This window comes from Haematobia irritans, chromosome 1 (assembly GCF_050003625.1).
Source record: "Haematobia irritans isolate KBUSLIRL chromosome 1, ASM5000362v1, whole genome shotgun sequence".
In the NCBI taxonomy this organism is placed as follows: Eukaryota; Metazoa; Arthropoda; class Insecta; order Diptera; family Muscidae; genus Haematobia; species Haematobia irritans.
In genome coordinates, this window is record NC_134397.1 from 155,656,499 (window position 1) to 155,679,558 (window position 23,060).

A 23,060-nucleotide genomic window follows, 5' to 3' on the forward strand; every position below is an offset into this window, starting at 1 on the left:
TTCAACAAGATGGCGCTACATGCCACACAGCTCGCGATTCTATGGCCATTTTGAGGGAAAACTTCGGAGAACAATTCATCTCAAGAAATGGACCGGTAAGCTGGCCACCAAGATCATGCGATTTGACGCCTTTAGACTATTTTTTGTGGGGCTACGTCAAGTCTAAAGTCTACAGAAATAAGCCAGCAACTATTCCAGCTTTGGAAGACAACATTTCCGAAGAAATTCGGGCTATTCCGGCCGAAATGCTCGAAAAAGTTGCCCAAAATTGGACTTTCCGAATGGACCACCTAAGACGCAGCCGCGGTCAACATTTAAATGAAATTATCTTCAAAAAGTAAATGTCATGGACCAATCTAACGTTTCAAATAAAGAACCGATGAGATTTTGCAAATTTTATGCGTTTTTTTTAAAAAAAAAGTTATCAAGCTCTTAACAAATCACCCTTTATCTATGATGTCGCTTTCAAGCTGTTACTGTAGATGAAAGAAGTATGAAATTCAAAATATGTATATGAGAAATAGCATATAAGAGAGAAAATGTTTACGAATTGTGTACTTTCTACACAAAAAGGTCGTCGTTAAACTAATTTTAAAATTAACTTAGGCTTAAAATTATTATTTTTTAAATTAATTTTATTTTAGTTTATTTTTAACTTTTTTTAAGTTTAAATTTTATTTTTACAAAAGTTTTATAAAAATTTTTTCTATAGAAAATTTTGTCGAAATAGAAATTTCTATAGAAAATTTTACCAAAATTTTATTTCTATAGACAATTTGTCAAATTTTTATTTCTATAGAAAATTATGTCAAAATTTTATTTTTTAGAAAATGTTGTCAAAACTTTATTTCTATAGAAAATTTTATCAAAATTTTATTTTTATAGAAAGTTTTATTAAAATTGTATTTTTATAGGAAGTTTTATCAAAATTTTATTTTTATAGAAAGTTTAATTAAAATATTTTTTTATATAAAGTTTTATCAAAATTTTATTTCTATGGAAATTTTTATCAAAATTTTATTTCTATGGAAATTTTTATCAAAATTTTATTTCTATAGAAAATTTTGTCAAAATGTTATTTCTATAGAAAATTTTGTCAAAATTTTATTTCTATAGACAATTTTGTCAAAATTTTATTTCTATAGAAAATTTTGTCAAAATTTTATTTCTATAGAAAATTTTGTCAAAATTTTATTTCTATAAAAAATTTTGTCAACATTTTATTTTTATAGAAAATTTTGTCAAAATTTTATTTCTATAGAAAATATTGCCAAAATTTTATTTCTATAGAAAATTTTGTCAAAATTTTATTTCTATAGAAAATTTTGTCAAAATTTTATTTCTATAGAAAATTTTGTCAATATTTTATTTCTGTAGAACATTTTCTCAAAATTTTATTTCTATAGAAAATATTCTCAAAAATTTATTTTATTTCTATAGAAAATTTTGTCAAAATTTTATTTCTATACAAAATTTTGTCAAAATTTTATTTCTATAGAAAATTTTGTCAAAATTTTATTTCTATAGAAAATGTTGTCAAAATTTTATTTCTATAAAAAATTTTGTCAACATTTTATTTCTATAGAAAATTTTGTCAAAATTTTATTTCTATAGAAAATATTGCCAAAATTTTATTTCTATAGAAAATTTTGTCAAAATTTTATTTCTATAGAAAATTTTGTCAAAATTTTATTTCTATAGAAAATTTTGTCAATATTTTATTTCTGTAGAACATTTTCTCAAAATTTTATTTCTATAGAAAATATTTTCAAAAATTTATTTCTATAAATTTTTTTCAAAATGTTATTTCTATAGAAAATTTTCTTAAAATTTTATTTCTATAAAAAATTTTGTTAATCTTTTATTTCTATAAAAGATTTTGTCAAAATTTTAGAAAATTTTTTAGTACTTTAGAAAATTTTGTCAAAATTTTATTTCTACAGAAAATTTTTTTAAAATTTTATTTCTATAGAAAATATTGTCAAAATTTTATTTCTATAGAAGTTTTTGTCAAAGCTTTATTTCTATACAAAATTTTATCAAAATTTTATTTCTATGGAAAAACTTTTCAAAATTTTATTTCTAAACAAAATTTTATTTATATAGGAACATTTGTCAAAATTTTATTTCTATAGAAAATTTTATCAAATTTTTATTTCTATAGAAAATTTTGGAAAAATTTTATTTCTATTATTGTTTTCGATTTCAGCTTAAAACCATGCATTGACTAAACTACAAGTGTAGCTAACAGAGGAAAAGTATGCTTGTCAAATTTATATAGACTGCAAGATGGTTGGATGTACAGCTGTTTCGGAATTACCACATTCCTCATCAGCATCCTCTACTTGCAGCAATTATTCTATAGAAATTTCTATAGAATTTTTTGTCAAAATTTCATTTCTATAGGAAATTTTGTCAAAATTTCATTTCTATAGGAAATTTTGTCAAAATTTCATTTCTATAGGAAATTTTGTCAAAATTTCATTTCTATAGGAAATTTTGTCAAAATTTCATTTCTATAGGAAATTTTGTCAAAATTTCATTTCTATCGAAAATGTTGTCAAAATTTTATTTCTATAGAACATTTTGTCAAAATTTTATTTCTATCAAAAATATTTTATTATAAATTATTTCTGTAGAAAATTTTGTTAACATTTTATTTCTATAGAAAATTTTCTCAAAATTTTATTTCTATAAAAATTTTGTTAAAATTTTATTTCTATAGAAAGTTTTGTCAAAATTTTATTTCTATAGAAAATTTTGTCAAATCTTTATTTGTATAGAAAATTTTATTTCTTTAGACTATTTTCCCAAAATTTTATTTCTGTAGAAAATAATCTCAAAAATTTATTTCCAATTTTTTCTAATTTTTCTCAAATATTTTCTCGAAATATTTTTTAAAATTTTATTTCTATAAAAAATTTTATCAAACTTTTATTTCTATAAAAGATTTTGTCTAAATGTTATTTCTATAAAACGATTTTGTAAAAGTTTAGTACTTTAGAAAATTTTGTAAAAATTTTTGTTCTATAGGAAATTTTGTCAAAATTTTATTTCTATAGGAACTTTTGTCAAAATTTTATTTGTATAGAAAATTTTGTCAAAATTTCATTTCTATAGATGTTGGATGTACAGCTGTTTCGGAATTACCACATTCCTCATCAGCATCCTCTACGTGCAGCAATTATTCTATAGAAATTTCTATAGAAACTTTTGTCAAAATTTCATTTCTATAGGAAATTTTGTCAAAATTTCATTTCTATAGGAAATTTTGTCAAAATTTCATTTCTATCGAAAATTTTGTCAAAATTTTATTTCTATCAAAAATATTTTATTATAAATTATTTCTGTAGAATATTTTGTTAACATTTTATTTCTATAGAAAATTTTGTCAAAATTTTATTTCTATAAAAATTTTGTTAAAATTTTATTTCTATAGAAAGTTTTGTCAAAATTTTATTTCTATAGAAAATTTTGTCAAATCTTTATTTGTATAGAAAATTTTGTCAAAATTTTATTTCTATAGAAAATTTTGTCAATATTTTATTTCTATAAAAATATTGTAAAAATTTTATTTCTATAAAAATATTGTAAAAATTTTATTTCTATAAAAAATTTCGAAACAGCTGTACATCCAACCATCTTGTAGTCTATAGGGCTTTGCCCAAATAAATTTGACAAGCATACTTTTCCTCTGTTGGTTAAGCTACACTTGTAGTTTAGTCAATGCATGGCTTTAAGCTGAGATAAAAAAAAACAACAATAACGATTGAAGAGAAGCCAACAATAACAAACAAAACGAATGAAGATAGAGGAAGCACGCTCAAAAACAAACCCAGCCAAATACATTCAAATCGATGATTTGAGTTTGGCAAAGGAAAAGAGATATGCTGGCAAATTTGTTTAGGCAGTAGCCGACTATCAAACCCTTTTTCGGGAGGTTCAAGTATAGTTCACTTTGGGTTGAGTGAATTACCCGAATTTATTCTGATAATTGGTTGATAGTTTTGCTGCAAGTAGAGGATGTTGATGAGGAATGTGGTAATTCCGAAACAGCTGTACATCCAACCATCTTGCAGTCTATAGGGCTTTGCCCAAATAAATTTGACAAGCATACTTTTCCTCTGTTGGTTAAGCTACACTTGTAGTTTAGTCAATGCATGGCTTTAAGCTGAGATAAAAAAAAAAAACAACAATAAAAAATTTTGTCAAATATTTATTTATATATAGAGAATTTTGTCAATATTTTATTTGCATAGAATATTTTGTCCAAATTGTATTTCTATAGAAAATTTTGACAAAATTTTATTTCTAACCGTGCTAACTGTGGTGCAATGGTTAGCATGCCCGCCTTTTATACACAAGGTCGTGGGTTCGATTGCTGCTTCGACCGAACACCAAAATGTTTTTCAGCAGTGGATTATCCCACCTCAATAATTCTGGTGACATTTCTGAGGGTTTTAAAACTTCTATAAGTGGTTTCACTGCAATGTGGAACGCCGTTCGGACTCGGCTATAAAAAGGAGGTCCCTAGTCATTGAGCTTTACATGGAATCGGGCAGCACTCAGTGATAAGAGAGAAGTTCACCAATGTGGTATCACAATGGACTGAATAGTCTAAGTGAGCCTGATACATCGGGCTGCCACCTAACCTAACCTATAGAATTTCTTTTTCGAAATTTAATTTTTATAGAAAATTTTGTCAAAATTTTATTTATATAGAAAAATTTTGTCAAAGCTTTATTTCTATAGAAAATGTTATCAAAACTTTATTTCTATACAAAATTTTATTTCTATGTCAAAATTTTATTTCTATAGGAACTTTTGTCAAAATTTTATTTCTATAGAAAATTTTGTCAAAATTTCGTTTCTATAGAAAATTTTGTCAAAATTTTATTTCTTTAGATTATTTTCCCAAAATTTTATTTCTATAGAAAATAATCTCAAAAATTTATTTCCAATTTTTCTAATTTTTCTCAAATATTTTCTCGAAATATTGTTTAAAATTTTATTTCTAAAAAAAAGTGTATCAAACTTTTATTTCTATAAAAGATTTTGTCAAAATGTTATTTCTATAAAACGATTTTGTAAAAGTTTAGTACTTTAGAAAATTTTGTTAAAATTTTTATTCTATAAGAAATTTTGTCAAAATTTTATTTCTAAAGGAACTTTTGTCAAAATTTTATTTCTATAGAAAATTTTGTCAACATTTTATTTCTATAGAAAATTTTGTCAACATTTTATTTCTATAGAACATTTTGTCAAAATTTCATTTATATAGGAACTTTTGTCAACATTTTATTTCTATAGACTATTTTTCCAAAAATTTATTTATATAGAAAATCTCAAAAATTTATTTCTATAAAATTTTTCTCAAAATTTTATTTCTATCGAAATATTTTATAAAATTTCATTTCTATAAAAAATTTTATCAAACTTTTATTTCTATAAAAGATTTTGTCAAAATTTTATTTCTATAAAACGATTTTGTAAAAGTTTAGTACTTCAGAACATTTTATTAAAATTTTTGTTCTATAGGAAATTTTGTCAAAATTTTATTTCTACAGAAAATTTTGTCAAAATTTTATTTCTATAGAACATTTTGTCAAAATGTCATTTCTATAGAATATTTTGTCAAAGTTTTAGTTCTATAGGAAATTTTGTCAAAATTTTATTTCTACAGAAAATTTTGTCAAAATTTTATTTCTACAGAAAATTTTGTCAAAATTTTATTTCTATAGAAAATTTTGTGAACATTTTATTTCTATAGAACAGTTTGTCAAAATTTTATTTCTGTTGAAATTTTTTTCCAAATTTTATTTTATTTCTAGAGTAAATTTGGAAAGTACCTCTTAATTGGTGTGGAATACTTTGCAAAATTTACCAAAACATCAAGATTTGTATTTTTACCAAACAGTCTACCATTTTTTTAATTCTGTGGTTACCGTGATCGCAATCGTAACGCTAGATCGCACAACACTAAATTCCGAGTGAAACATCGATTTGACGGGTCATCTGCGGCATAGTCCTGACTTCTTTTCATTATAAAAAATAAAATGACAGGTCAACGTTTTTCGACACCTGAAAAAGCGGTTGGTGCATTCAGAATGTATGTTTTAGAGATACCTATATCAGAGTGGCAAAAATTATTCGACAATCGGTTCAAACGCATGCAAAAGTGTATAGATCTTAATGGGGGATATTTTGAAACACAATTAAGCTATTTTCGGTAATTAAAATTTGGTTGATATTTTTCTCTTATCTCGAAATACAAAAGACAACCGTCGTATTGATATTTTTGTGCCTTTAAATATACCTAAAATAATTAAAATTTGCTTGATATTTTTCTCTAATCTCGAAATACCAAAGGCAACCCTCGTATTGACATTTGTGTGCCTTTAAATATACCTAACACATAAAAATACCCTTATAGTTATGTATTACTTGGCCTCAGTTTAAATATTCAAATCGCAGATCTAGACCAAAAAATTATACCATATGTTGCATACTTTTTCACATAACTGTGTTCAATGCACTTATATAAACTTAATGTTCAAGTGTCATTTTCATTGCCCATTTACACGCAAAACGTTAATTGGTGTCAAAACAGATTTTTCTCAAAAAAAAAATATGCAAAGAATGAACAAATGAATGAAGCCAGCGTAGATCAAATTCAACAGTATTGAAACAAAAGACTTAAGAAACAAACTTTCTGTTTATTATCTTGGGTTTTTCATTACATAGTGATTGATTTGAGAAATAAATATAGGCACATATAAATAGATATGTACATATATACATAATTTACTACAGTATATTTACCTTCAGTTATATTACATGTATACTGTCTCAAAATTATTATTTTAGATACACTAGCTATTTAAATACAAAAGTAGATTAATAAACTCAGAAAGAAAATGTTACAATATATTATTAAACTATTTGTGATAGGAAATAATTTCGAAGGAAATCAATCGAGTTTAAAGTACATATGTTGCTATAATTTTCATAAATAAGATTCTTCACCTAAAGGTCTATAACGTTTTAAGGTCGTTTTGAACAAATTGAAATATAATGAACATAGATCGATATTGAAAACATTGCTACCAATCTATCGGAAGTATAAATCATGTATGCATCTTTATGTCGTGTCTAAAAAAAAATTGAAAACAATGGAAAGAGGCATTTGTTGAATGCTGTAAATAGAATCGTGATGTTGGCATCATCGAGAAAGATGAAGACAAACGTTTTCATTCGATTTTCATTTCCCTAATCATGTGCATCATGTCTTTGTTTAATATTCTATATGATGTTTTTATCGTTGAGACTGTGATACCATTCAACATTAAGGTTAGTTGTGTTGCATATCAACTAGTTGCATATCAACTAGGTGTCTTTTTTGCATTTCCCGGAATCATTGAGTTTAGTTTATTTTTGAGTGAAAGTCACATTCAAAGCTATTGTGTCACATTCTTCTTATTCATTTCGCATATTATCGTTTGTACTCATTTCTAAATGGAATTGGTTATCATAGAGCCGTTTAGCTATTGGAGGACAAGGACTCCGTCTAAAAAAATTCAAAATTGGTGATTTATTTTGCAACATTGTTTTCTTCTGTGGAAAATTATTTCGGTGAGTTTTCTTCTTAACTCAAATGTTCTGATTAGGATCTATCTACTCCTTTCGGTTACAACCTTGTAATGAAAGCTCAGATTCCAATAAGTAGGTAGTTATGGTATAAAGTCAGACGTCTGCTCTTTCTCCATTTTACTTACTTCCTCATTATCGATCAATTGCATTGTACGATTCCTTCTAGAGAATTTATAGATATCGATTGCAACTACAGGTAGTTTTACCTCCTTTATTTGAATATAAAAAAAAAGCTTAAGGCTACCACATGTTGTAGATACCTTAAATTGAAACTAACTTGTATTTTCCTTACTTTATTTTGCTTTTTATCTCGATGCGCTAGGCACATAGAGCTTCAAAATTTTCCAAATTTGTCTAAAGAATACGTTTAAGGATCTGATTACATCAGTCCGATATTTCTGCCCAGCGAGTGACTTTGTTATATTTAGAAAATAAGATGCAGGCTTAAAAAGTTTACTTGGTTCCAAAGAGGTTGATTCAGATCAAATCAATAGCTTTATATATACAATGAAAAAAGTATTGTCGTGAGGTCAAAGATTTCATGTCTTTAAAATACGAATGCAAATTTTGCTTAGCATAGCAGACGCATTTCTCCAATATAAAGTTGCCAGGTTGAGCGGCTCTGTGATGTTGATTCACATTAAGCGTTGATTAATTTAGTGTTCTCTGGACGTATTTCAGGTTGTGCGGTTTGTTGATTTTGTGCTGGCAACTCCTTCATATAGAAGCAGGTGTTCAAAAAAGACGCATCCGCAATTTTTTTACAATGGAAAAATTAGAAATGCGTGCTGTCATTAAATATTTACATTAAAAAGGTTTATCGGGACAACAAATTCATAATGATATGGTGAATGTGTTAGGTGAAAGTGCTCCTTCATATGCAACAGTTAAAAATTGGGTTGCTGAATTTAAACGTGGTCGTACAAGCATTGAAGATGAACCACCTAGTGGACGTCCAAAAACAGCAACAACAACAGAAATTGTAGCCAAAGTGCATGATATGGTGTTAAATGATCGACGAATAAAAGTGCGTGAAATTGCTAATATCATGGGCATCTCAAATGATTGAGTCCATTTAATTTTGCATGAAGAACTACAGATGAAAAAGCTTTCTGCAAGATGGGTGCCGCATTTGTTAACAGTCGATAAAAAACGCATAAGAATGAACATTTCTCAAGCTTGTTGAGATCGTTTTAAGCGAAATAAAATGGATTTTAAGCGTTGTTTCATAACTGTTGATGATACATGGATCCATCACTATACTCCAGAGACAAAAGAACAATCCAAACAATGGACTGAAGCTGGAGGAAGTGCCTAAAGAAAGGAAAAAACAATTCAATCGGCTGGTAAGGTTATGGCAACGGGTTTTTTTTGGGACTTTAAAGATATTTTTTTTGATTGACTATCTACAAAAGGGTAAAATAATAAATTCGGAGTACTATTGCAACCTTTTGGATCAATTAAATGTAAAAATTCGAGAAAAACGTCCTGGCCTACAACACAAAAAAAAAATTTTCATCAAGACAACGCACCAGCGCACAAGAGTGTTGTAACAATGGCTAAAATCAATGAATTAAAGTACGAGTTGCTTGACCACCCACCTTATTCTCCTGATTTAGCTCCCAGTGACTTTTACTTGTTCCCAAATTTAAAAAAAAAAATTCTTGCTGACAAGCGTTTTACCTCAAATGAAGATGCAATTACAGTTGTAAACCACTATTTTGAAGCCCTTGAGGAAAACTATTTTAATCAAGGGATAGAATTGCTAGAAAAGCGTTGGACTAAGTGTATTGAAGTTTCTGGAGATTATATTGAAAAATAAAAATATTTTTGAAAAACTAACTATTCTCTTTCATTGATAGGCTAAGAAGTTTCCGAACCGCCATCGTACTTCAAATTTCAAAAATTCGTGTCCTAAATTTAATGAAAACAAGTTTTAAAAGCGAAGATTGTGAACTTTTTTTAAATTAAAATGTCGTCTTTATTTTAAAGAAATTCGTTCTTAATATTATGTAAAATGTATGTCCTAAAATTTAGGTTGCATACTCTTTCATGTTTGATCAATATTTTTCAGTGTGATTAAGTTTTTAAATGCGATTGTCTAAAAAATTTACTCAAGCAGCGAATCTCAATCGGATTATGTTTGTTACACCGTCTCACACTATTGACTTCAAGCGGCAGTCATAACAATTTCGTGCCACAGCATCTCGTGATTCTTTAAAGTGTCTCGTGCTTATTTTACGTATCCTATAATAGACTGCACTATTATAGAACACGTAATTTACAAATATTAAAGATAAATTTCTTTAAAATAAACAAGTAAGGAAAGTCTAAAGTCGGGCGGTGCCGACTATATTATACCCTGCACCACTTTGTAGATCTAAATTTTCGAATACACATCACATCCGTCAAATGTGTTGGGGTCTATATATAAAGGTTTGCCTCAAATACATACATTTAAATATCATTCGATCTGGACAGAATTTGATAGACTTCTACAAAATTTATAGACTCAAAATTTAAGTCGGCACTAGGGTGGAACACAATGTTAGTAAAAAATATGGAAAACATTTAAATCTGAAGCAATTTTAAGGAAACTTCGCAAAAGTTTATTTATGATTTATCGCTCAATATATATGTATTAGAAGTTTAGAAAAATTAGAGTCATTTTTACAACTTTTCGACTAAGCAGTGGCGAATTTACAAGGAAAATGTTGGTATTTTGACCATTTTTGTCGAAATCAGAAAAACATATATATGGGAGCTATATCTAAATCTGAAACGATTTCAACCAAATTTGGCACGCATAGCAACAATGCTAATTCTACTCCCTGTGCAAAATGTCAATCAAATCGGAGAAAATAATTGGCCCCTGTGGTCATATGAGTGTAAATCGGCCGAAAGCTATATATTGGAGCTATATCTAAATCTGAACCGATTTCAACCAAATTTGGCACGCGTAGCTACAATGCTAATTCTACTCCCTGTGCAAAATTTCAACCAAATTGGGGTAAAACTCTGGCTTCTGGGACCGTATTAGTCCATATCGGGCAAAAGATATATATGGGAGCTATATCTAAATCTGAACCGATTTCAATAAAATTTGACACACTTGACTATAGTACTAATTGTTCTTCTTGTGCAAAATTTTAAGTAAATTAGGGTAAAACTCTGGCTTCTGGGGCCATATAAGTTCATATCGGGCGAAATATATATATGGGAGCTATATCGAAATCTGAATCGATTTCCAAAATCAATAGGGATCTATTCTGAGTCAAAACACATACTTGTGCCAAATTTGAAGTTTATTGGACTAAAACTGCGACCTAGACTTTGTTCACGGACAGACGGACATCGCTATATCGACTCAAGAGCCCACCCTGAGCATTTTTGCCAAAGACACCATGTGTCTATCTCGTCTCCTTATGCACTAACTTATAATACCCTGTTCCACAGTGTGGCGCAGGGTATAAAAATAATAATTATAGCTTTGATTTTAGCTTAAAACCATGCGTCGATTAAACTGCAAGAGTAGCTTAGGAAAGGAAAAGTCAAATTTATTTGGGCAAAGCCCCTAAGACTGATTGTATGAACGGTCGTTTCAATCTACCACATTCCTCTTCAACATCATCTACTTGCAGCGAAACTATCAAACAATTATCAGAATAAATTTGGATAATTCGCTAAACCCAAAGTGAATTACACTTGGTAGTTGACTTTGCCTCAATAAATTTGCAAACACATATCACTTTTTCTTTGCCAAAATCAAATCGATTTGGATTTGAACCCAAAAAATATCAAATTACATTTATTGAGTATTTGACATATAAAAGTTTTGCAAAATATTGAACAAAAAATCACTGTGCAATATTTTACACACTTTTGGTATTTTTTTTGTAAATAATCCCATTTCAAGTTCAAGGTCACACTCTAACAGCCTAGACTGTCATAGATCATTTGGTTGAATAATCAAATCCAACGATGGTAAAAAAATGCCAATGTTGAGAGACATAAGACATACGCAAGGTAAAAAAATGGGTAATCCATTATGCATTAACACTGGTATTCTGTCTTGTTGACAGGTAACATGAAGTGCAGAAATGAAGCACTAAACATCACTGTCAACCAAATGGAAGAAAGGAAGAGGGGAAGAATAGACATGTGATGTATTCTTATGTGGTTGTAAAAATAATAAAAATGTTATTGAATTTTTAATTTTTTTTTTAATTTCTAAATGTGTAGCTTATTATGACCATAATTAGTTTGATCAAGTAACATGATGCTTTTAAAACAATAGGTCGACTTGATGAAAAGTGCTATATATTTAATTTTTTGTTTTTACATTTTATTATTCAAAAGCAAAAATTTTAGGAAATTACATTGCATTTTAGAACAGCCATTAGCATCGGTGGCGTTTGAGTTCTGGTAGCCAATCGAAGGTGTCAATTTTCAGCTGACCTCTTTGACAAGTAAACCCGATCATTTTATTTGCTTTTAAACTGCTCAATATGGAATGGTTTCTGATCGGAGAAAACCAAATTAGGCAAATTACCACTTTCGAACAAGCGAAGCAAATGATTGACTCTTTCCAGTCCATTTTTTTGTGCATCGTTGAGTTCTTGCACGTTTTGGATCTTCAAAGGTTGGGTCATAGGTTCAATGGCAGTTTCCATCAAACATCAAATTTCCATCAAATTTCTGACAACATACTGAAAAAAATATTGTCGTGAAGTCAAAGATTTAATGTCTTTAAAATACGAATGCAAATTTTGCTTAGCATAGAAGACGCATTTCACGAATATAAAGTTTTTTTCCTTGTCCAAAAGTCGATAAACTTTTCAATGTAGTCGTATTGTCCTTATAATTAAGTAATTTGACTTAAAAATGGGTATCATAACATGAAAGAAAAAATTTTGGGCTAAGGTCAACTTGACTTTAATACTTCGGAAAAATTCTTTAAATTTAATGAAATTGTCTTTAAATTTGTTGTCTTTTTGCATCTTGACTACAAAGCAAAAAATCGTTCAAACATAGGACATGTTTTTTAAAACTTTTTTTTAAAGAGGTTTTTACTTGAAACATAGGTTAACCTAACCTAACCGTATGTATCAGGCTCACTTAGACTATTCAGTCCATTGTGATACCACAGTGGTGAACTTCTCTCTTATCACTGAGTGCTGCCCGATTTCATGTTAAGCTCAATGACAAGGGACCTCCTTTTTATAGCCGAGTCCGAACGGCGTTCCACATTGCAGTGAAACCACTTAGAGTAGCCATGAAACCCTCAGAAATGTCACCAGCATTACTGAGGTGGGATAATCCACCGCTGAAAAACTTTTTGGTGTTCGGTCGAAGCAGGAATCGAACCCACGACCTTGTGTATGCAAGGCGGGCATGCTAACCATTGCACCACGGTGGCTCCCTACTTGAAACATAGCATAATTTCTACTGGAAGTAGAGTCTTAATTTGGAAAATAAAGTTGTTGATAACTCTTTTTTAAAGGACTTTGAAGAAAAAAACTATGAAGAAAAAAAGCTGAAAATCGAAAAAATAAAATTTGCTTCCTAGAAGCAAGTACACAAAACCAAATTTAAAAGAGAATTGTGTCCTAAAAATATCCTTGCTTGTATTCTCCGCTTCTTTGGCTCGGGATCAATACCAAAATTGTTAAAGTAAAGACAAAATCTTTGGAACCGGACATGCATTTTTTTCAGTGCATCAAAAGCTCCTATAATTTGTTTCACTGCAATGTGAAACTCCTTTCGGACTAAGCTATCGAAAGGAAGTCCTCGTCATTGAGCTAAACATAGAATCGGACAGCCAAAGATCCAAAGATTTTTACCTTCCCTTAAGGATTTTGGTATTGATTTCCAGCCATAGATGCGGCTTCTTTAAAATAATGACATTTTTAGTCAAACCAGCAAATATCTTTAACTCATATATGATAAATTACATCACGTTAAGAGTATTTCCCAAAAACGGTATCCAAATATTTCGAAAGTGCTCCTGAAAAAAATGTTTGACACTCATTTTGGACAAATATTTGCCTATATTTGAAGCTTTTTTATCTTCTATCTAAAGATTCAATATATCAGTTAATTTAAAGACAATATCTTTAAACCAAATATGTTTTTCTTTTTTTAAGGAAAATTTGCCTTAGTTCAAAGATATGGGACTTTAACAGAGGAACGAAAATTTCCAATATTTGTGTCCTAAATTTAATGAAAAACAAACTTTAGATTATTATGAACGTTCTTTTAATTACAATTTCCTTATATGAAAGAAATTTGTCCTTAATATTGTGCAAATTTCGTGTCCTAAAATTTAGGTTGCATAATCTTTCATATTAGATCAATAACTAATAGACTAAGTGAGTCTAATGGGCAGTCACTATATCTTACCTAAGGCTTTAGTCCAAGTTGATTTTTCAAGATGTGCACGCAGAAAATTTTTTATAGACGAATTAAATTTATTTTAGTTCATGAAAATTTGTTGATTTTAAATTTTGCCAAATGTGAGAAAGATTTCCTTGTTTTAACTAATTTTTATTTAATTTAATGACGTGAGCTAAAAATGAGAAGAAAAAAAGTTTTATACAAATGAAGTACACAATTTTACTAAATATGAAAATAGTTCATATTTTCCTTAAATGGGTGAAGTTTGCTTAAATTGAGTTCATAAGATTCTCAAGTAAATACACTTTTTTTTAAAATTGTGTCTATTTTGAACTTCATATAGCGCTAAAGACATTTTAAATATTTTTAATTTAATTTTTTCTCCAAAACATGAAATTTTATTAAATAACAGAAAAAATATATTATTCTTAATAATTATACCCACCACCATAGAATGGTGATGAGAGTATAATAAGTTTATCATTCCGTTTGTAACACATCGAAATATCGATATCCGACTATATATATTCTTGATCAGGGAGAAATTCTAAGACGATATAACCATATCTGTCTGCTGTAATCACGCTACAGCTTTCAGTTATGGAGATATCGTCCTGCAATATGGCACAGATTAGAGTAGAGGTGTGCACGTGACACGAAATTGTTGTGACTCACGAAAATTTTCGTGATTCGTGCGTGAGTCGTGAGTCACGCTCATGACGACAGCGTGAGTGTGCGTGAGCGTGATTAACAAACCAAAATGTCGTGCGTGAGCGTGAGTCACGAAAATAATATCTTCGCGAGTGTGCGTGAGTAACGAATTACACTCACGACAATATTCCTGCTCACCAACATAAAACGCTTAAGAGTTAAATTCAATTACAATTCTAGTGACACCTGAGATGTTAAGAGTTTAATAACACTCTCGATTTTAATAATGCTCATGTTTTCACACTTCGGTAAGGTAAATTAATTATAAAATTATTCGAGTCACGATATTTTTCGTGAGTCACGGTATTTTTTGAGTCACGACGTTTTCGTGCGTGAATACAAATTTTCTTTTCGTGAGTGTGCGTAAGCGTGAGTCCTACCAAAAAATATCGTGCGTGAGTGTGCGTGAATATGATTTTTCTGTCGTGAGTCTGCGTGAGCGTGAGTAAACTATTAGTCACGTGCACACCTCTAGATTAGAGGTGTGCACGCTCACGCTCACGCTCATGCTCACGCACACTCACGACAGAAAAATTATACTCACGCACGATATTGTTTGGTAGAACTCACGCTCACTCACGAAAAGAAAATTTGTACTCACGCACGAAAATGTCATGACTCACAAAAAATACCGTGACTCACGAAAAATGTCGTGATTCACGAATAATAAGGTAAATTACGCATGACCTTAGAGACGTGTCTGAAAACATGAGCATGAGTAAAATCGAGAGCGTTACTAAACTCTTAACATCCAAGGTGTCACTAAAATTGTAAATGAATTCAACTCGATTTTGGGCCCTGGGCTTCAAGAAACCGTATTTTCTATCCGATTTGCCTGAAATTGAATCGGCACACATATTTGTGGTATTTGCGGACCACAAATAGGTGTGCCGAAAATGGTGGCTTTGGACCATGTTTTGGTATAGCCCCCATATAGACCGATTTTACTTTTTGGGCTTCTAGAAACCGTATTTTCAATTCCGAATATCGGTGGAGATTTTGAAATATCCCCATTATAAACACACCCGCCTTGGGGTCTAGATTCTGTAGGTTTTTCAGAACCACAATTAGGTGTGCTGAATTTGGTATGTATAGGATATAGACTGATCTCCCGATTTAACTCCTTGGGGTTAGGTTAGGTTAGGTGGCAGCCCGATGTATCAGGCTCACTTATGTTAGACTATTCAGTCCATTGTGATACCACATTGGTGAACTTCTCTCTTATCACTGAGTGCTGCCCAATTACATGTTAAGCTTAATGACAAGGGACTTCCTTTTTATAGCCGAGTCCGAACGGCGTTCCACATTGCAGTGAAACCACTTAGAGAAGCTTTGAAAACCTCAGAAATGTTACCAGCATTAATGAGGTGGGATAATCCACGGCTGAAAACCTTTTTGGTGTTCGGTAGAAGCAGGAATCGAAGCATGCTAACCATTGCACCACGGTGATGACAAAACAAAAGGTGGCGATATCGAGCTTATCGTGTAAGGATAGGCTTTATTCTCTTTAATGATATTAGTATAACTTGAATAAAATTAAATACAATTAAATATAGTTATTAATTCTTTAGAAAAAAACGCAAACCAATGTGTCAAATTACTCATAGTAGGGTTCTCTGCCAACCAATACACCATGAAAAGATAAGACCACAAATTGAATTGGTTTATAGCGACTTGCGGTGGCTGCCTATAAAAAGAGCTCAAGTGCACAATAATCAGTCTTTAACGGTCAAATGATTTCATTTTTACATTGAGTTAGTAATCATTTACTGATAACTAAAAAAAAAGTTATAATTAAATTTGAAAAAAAAATATTGAATAATTGTTATTGATTTTTTCATTGAATGTTATGGAAATGTTGATGGTGGTCACTTAGTGGTCAATCTATACTATTGAACCTTGTGCAACGAACATTAAAATTATATTCTAAGATTCTGTAGTTGGTGGAAATTCTATAGCATTATACGAGGGCAGTTCGGAAACTTCGGAAACCTAGCACAAAAAGCGCGTTATAAACAGAAAAAAGTTAAGTGTTTTGGAAACTTCCATCTCTGTTATGAACACATGTTAAATTTTGTTTAACATGTGCTCCTACATATGCAATAGTAAAAAATGGGGTGCTGAATTTAAACGTGGTCGTACAAGCATTGAAGATGAACCACGTAGTGGGCGTCCAAAACAGCAACAGCAACAGAAATTGTAGCCAAAGTGCATGATATGGTGTTAAATGATCGACGAATAAAAGTGCGTGAAATTGCTAATATCATGGGCATCTCAAATGATCGAGTCCATTTAATTTTGCACGAAGAACTACAGATGAAAAAGCTTTCTGCAAGATGGGTGCCGCATTTGTTAACAGTCGATCAAAAACGCATAAGAATGAACATTTCCCAAGGTTGTTTGGATCGTTTTAAGCGAAATAAAATGGATTTTAAGCGTCGTTTCATAACTGTTGGTGAGACATGGATCCACCACTATACTGCAGAGACAAAAGAACAATGCAAACAATGGACTGAAGCTGGAGGAAGTGCCCCAAGGAAGGCAAAAACAATTCAATCGGCTGGTAAGGTTATGGCAACGGTTTTTTGGGACTTCAAATGTATTTTATTGATTGACTATCTGCAAAAGGGTAAAACAATAAATTCAGAGTACTAAAGGGTGATACGGTCAAAATTTGGTCAAGGGAAAACGCGTGTAAATCGGTGAAATCGTTTATTTAAAAAATCGAATTGAATTTCTTTTTCAAGTTCAATTAGTATAAAATTCAGGAAAAATATTCAGTTAGGCTTTCGCTTTTCCAAATCCGAATTGCCGGGCCTCACGCTTGACACCTGCCATCAGATTTTGTACAGCCACCTTGTCCACCTTCTTCGCCGCCGAAAGCCAATTTGCCTTGAACTGCTGCTCGTCCTTAGCAGGACGAGCAGCTCTGGCGTGTTGGGAGGGTTCTTGTCCTTGGAACCACCTGCACGTTGTTGGCGGCGTACCACTCCATGGCCTTTTTACCGTAATGGCAAGATGCCAAATCCGGCCAAAACAGTACGGAACAACCGTGTTTCTTCAGGGAAAGGCAGCAGACGTTTATTTAAACACTCTTTCACGTAAATTTCTTAGTTGACAGTCCCGGAAGCTATGAAAATGCTGCTTTTCAAGCCACAGGTACAGATGGCTTGCCAAACCAGATATTTCTTTGCGAACTTTGACAGTTTTATGTGCTTGAAAATATCTGCTACCTTTCCCCTTCCTTTTGCCGTATAAAACTCCTGTCCCGGAAGCTGCTTGTAGTCGGCTTTGACGTAGGTTTTGTCGTCCATTACCACGCAGTCAAACTTCGTCAGCATCGTCGTGTACAGCCTCCGGGATCGCGCTTTGACCGTCGTATTTTGTTTATCATCGCGATTTGGAGGCACTACCTTCTTGTAAGTCGGTAGTCCGGCTCGTTTTTTGGCTCGATGCGTGGTTGTAGACGATACACCTAGCTTATTTGCGGCATCTCGGAGAGAGAGGTTAGGGTTTCGCTTGAAACTACCGGCAACTCTCTTTGTCGTCTCAGCGGCTTCCGGTTTTCGATTTCCCCCCGATCCAGACTTCCTGGCTGTCGACAAACGTTCCCCAAACACTTTAATTACGTTTGTAACGGTTGATTCGGCAACTTTTAGCGATTTTGCCATCTTTGCGTGCGAGTAGCTCGGATTTTCGCGATGCGCGAGCAAAATTTTGATACGCTGCTCTTCGTGCTTGGACGGCATTTTGGCAACTGAAGAGTGAAAATCAGGAGTGTTCAGGTTTTTTAAATGCAAAATTGAAAGAAATACGTCAAGTTTATATTGACCAAATTTTGACCGTTTCACCCTTTATTGCTACCTTTTGGATCAACTAAATATACAAATTCGAGAAAAACGTCCTGGCTTACAACACAAAAAATAATTTTTCATCAAGGCAACGCACCATCGCACAAGAGTGTTTTAACAATGGCTAAAATCAACGAATTAAAGTACGAGGTGCTTGACCACTCACCTTATTCTCCTGATTTACCTCCGAGTGACTTTTACTTGTTTCCAAATCTAAAAAAGAATCCTTGCTGGCAAGCGTTTTACCTCAAATGAAGATGCAATTACAGTTGTAAACCACTATTTTGAAGACCTTGAGGAAAACTATTTTAATCAAGGAATAGAATTGCTAGAAAAGCGTTGGACTAAGTGTATTGAAGTTTCAGGAGATTTTATTGAAAAATAAAAATATTTTTAAAAAACTAACTATTCTCTTTCATTGATAGGCTAAGAAGTTTCCGAACCGCCCTCGTATCTATGTGCAAATGAGTGAAAAAACTTATGAGAATTTTATCACTGTGGGAATATCAGGTTGTGGCGGCCAATGTTCAGATCTGCAAATCAACCTGCTATCCATTTTAATGAGTTTTCAATAGACAAAATATACGATTAATTTATAAATATAAACAAACAATCAAATTTATAAACAAAACTTCAATCATATATCAATCATAATAACCAATAACCGTCTAAATATTTTGTTCAATTTGTGAAACAAAAGATCAGAATAAGGAAAGAAGCAAAACAAATGTATTTCATATATATTTTGTTTGATTTATAGCCTTATAAATGCCAACATATTAATGGTTATATACACAAATGAATAAGTAGGAATAGATTTAAAAAAAATGCATTTCATTCTTATCAATACAAAATTATTGGGTTGTTTTTTTTTGGAGAATGTGTCTGTCTTATTAGTTTTGTTTCCATATTTAAATGGGTTTAACACACAATGAGGTCTATAAGTGAAGGTCATTTGGAAATTGAAGTTATTGACCGCTGATCAGTAAACTAAATACGGATATTTTACCTGAGATATTATATGCCAAAGCAATCACAAATATTGAAGGGGTCAATGAATTTTGGCAAAAATTTGAATAAATCTAAAGAGAACTAATAGTACTTTTTGTAAAGTAGCCTTCACAAAATGACAATTGAAACTAATGTGAATTAATGAAGGGGTCCTTTAACTTTACATTCATGAATAAAAAAAATGCATTGCATATGTCTTCAAAGCAATTCTGGATTTAATCCTCAAAATTTTTGAAATTAAGTTAATTAATTTTATCACAAACACTTGTTCACATCTGACAAAGACATTTTTTTAGGGACCTCCCTGGCTTTAAATCTAATATAGATAATAAAATTGTCCTTATAATCGCGTAAATTTCGAGTCCTAAAATTTAGTTGCATAATCTTCCATATTAGGTCAATATTTTTTTCAGTGTACCAGATGTCAAATACGCAATAAAACGTTTGTCTTATATTAAGAAATTCTACACTCAAAAAAAAGTGAACCCTCTAAAGCCAGTTTAACTATAATTTAGTCAATGGAATTATTTTTTGAGAAAGATTTCTTCACACTGAAAAAATATTGACCTAATAAGAAAGATTATGCAACCTATAGTTTAGGACACACAATTTATACAATTTCTTCGAAGTACTCGTAGTGAAACTTTAATTGAAAGAAAGTTGATAGTCTTTGCTTCCAATTTTTACATTAAATTTAGGACACGAATTCTGGAAATTTGCATCCCTTCGTTAAAGTGGTATGTCTCTGAATTTCCTTAAATTAAAACAAGTATATACGGCCGTAAGTTCGGCCAGGCCGAATCTTATGTACCCTCCACCATGGATTGGGTAGAAACTTCTACTAAAGACTGTCATCCACAATCGAATTACTTGGGTTGCGGTAACACTTGCCAAAGGCAAGATATCTTAAAACTTCCTTAACAACGTCTTCTACATTGTAAGTTAGTCCATATGGGGGATATATTAAACACAAAAAAGGCCGATTAAATACCTATATAATACTTTTGACAACATTTTCTATGGAAATAAAATTTTAACAAAATTTCCTATAGAAATAAAATTTTGACAAAATTTTCTATAGAAATAAAATTTTGACAAAATTTTCTATGGAAATAAAATTTTGATAACATTTTCTATAGAAATAAAATGTTGACTAAATTTTCTATAGAAATAAAATTTTGACAAAATTTTCTATAGAAATAAAATTTTGGCAAAATTTTCTATAGAAATAAAATATTGGTCGATTACTTTAGGCAATATGGACTAATTTTTGTGTGATTGGCCATCGGCTATAAATAACTATAGACCAATATGGACCAATTTTTGCATGGCTATTAGCGGCCATATACTAACGCAATGTACCAAATTTCAACCGAATCGGATTAATTTTGCTCCTCCAAGAGGTTCCGGAGGTCAAACCTGGGGATCGGTTTTTATGGAGGCTATATATAATTGTGGATATGGACCAATTTTTGCATGGTTGTTAGAGACCATATACTAACACCACGTAACAAATTTCAACTGGATCGGATGAGTTTTTCTCCTTCGGTTTATATGGGGGCTATATATAATTATGGACAGATATGGACCAATTTTTGCATGGTTGTTAGAGACCATATACTAACACCACGTACCAAATTTCAACTGAATCACATGAATTTTGCTCTTCCACGAGGCTTCGGAGGTCAAATCTGGGGATCGGTTTATATGGGGGCTATATGTAATGATGGACCGATGTGGATCAATTTTTTCATGGTTGTTAAAGACCTTATATTAATGTACCAAATTTCAGCCGGATCGGATGAATTATGGAGCGATGTGGACCAATTTTTGCATAGTTGTTAGAGACCATATACATTACATTATGTACCAAATTTCAGGATGATCGGATGAAATTTGCTTCTCTTAGAGGCTCCGCAAGCCAAATCTGAGCGTCGGTTTATATGGGGGCTATACGTCAAAGTGGTCCGATATGGCCCATTTGCAATAAAAATATAAAAAAAAACATTTGTAATTTAATGAAATCTTCATTACGTTAAATGATATATTGACTCGTAAAGATTTAAAATAAAATTGCTTCAAATATAGGCTAAGACTTTTTTTGAGATTTTTTTTTTTTAATTTTATAAAAAAAAATTATTTTATTTTGAAGTATTTGTTAAAATTTGGATTTTTAAACAGCGTCTTTGGCTCGGAATGTGGTTTGAAATCTTTGGTTGGATTCAAGGAAACATTTAATAATAGTTCAGAATGTCTTAAAATTTCTAAATTTTTCCACAAATGTGCCCATCTTGAACTACGTATGGCGCTAAAGACATTCTTGCAATTTTGAACTCCACTCCACTATTTTTCCTTAAACTATGAAATTTTCTTTAACAACACAACAAAAAAATTTATAACTATACCTAATAAATTTGCTTGAATTTTCCGAAAAAACATTTACTTATTTTTGTGATACAGTTTAGTTCAAATTTTCTAAAATTATTCTACATTTTCTAAAATTAACCAGTAGGCTTCTTCTGGTGGGTTCACTGTTTTTGGGGTGTAGTAAAACAAACAATCGAAATATGTCTGGCAGTTCGATGTATTAGGACATAGTTTTTGTAAAAGTGGCAGTACCTCAAGTAGATATCATACATGAAAATTACTCTAAAGGAGAAAATTTTACTAAAAACTGCAAATATTATATTTTGCAAAGTTTTATTTCTATTGAGAATTTTGTCAAAATTTTATTTCTATAGAAAATGTTGTCAAATTTGATTCCTATAGAAAATTTTATCAAAATTTTATTTCTATAGAAAATTTTGTCAAAATTTTATTTCTATAGAAAATTTTGCCAAATTTTTATTTCTATAGAAAATTTTGCCAAAATTTTATTTCTATAGAAAATGTTGTCAAAATGTTATTTGGATAGAACATTTTGTCAAAATTTTATTTGGATAGAAAATTTTGTCAAAATTTTATTTGGATAGAAAATTTTGTAAAAATTTTATTTCTATGCAAATGTTGTCAAAATTTTATTTTGATAGAAAATTTTGTCAAAATTTTATTTATATAGAAAATTTTTTCATAATTTTATTTATATAGAAACTTTTGACATGTAGGGCCTTGGCTCTAACATAAATGCGTCACCTATAGCCTCTCTAGCGCAAACGTCAACCTCTGGCTTCTCGCGCCGGTCCCTGTGTCCACTGAGGAGGTAATGACGTCCGAATAAAAGGCGGGATATCCGTTCGACATCCATCATCTAACAGGAAATGGTCAGATGAAAAGATACTGAAGGCAGGTTTGAAGGCCACCTTCTCAAAGAAACACGCTTTACTAAAGGTAGCAGACCTACCCCTATTGACGCCGAACAAAAAAAAAAAAACGATTGCAAATCCGATGAATATAAAAGCAAAACGAACCGATTTTTTGATGACGAACCCTGCATGCCCACGG

General features: G+C 30.9%; 1 long non-coding RNA gene across 1 annotated transcript in view; it reads right to left on the reverse strand.

Annotated features, from left to right (window-relative positions):
* Window positions 1–448: 448 nt before the first annotated feature.
* Window positions 449–23,060, reverse strand: part of LOC142242863 (uncharacterized) — a 252,367-nt gene continuing 229,755 nt past the window's right edge. The window contains exon 3 of the long non-coding RNA XR_012724217.1: window positions 449–476. This is a non-coding gene — a long non-coding RNA (uncharacterized LOC142242863). The remainder of the gene's footprint in view (window positions 477–23,060) is intronic.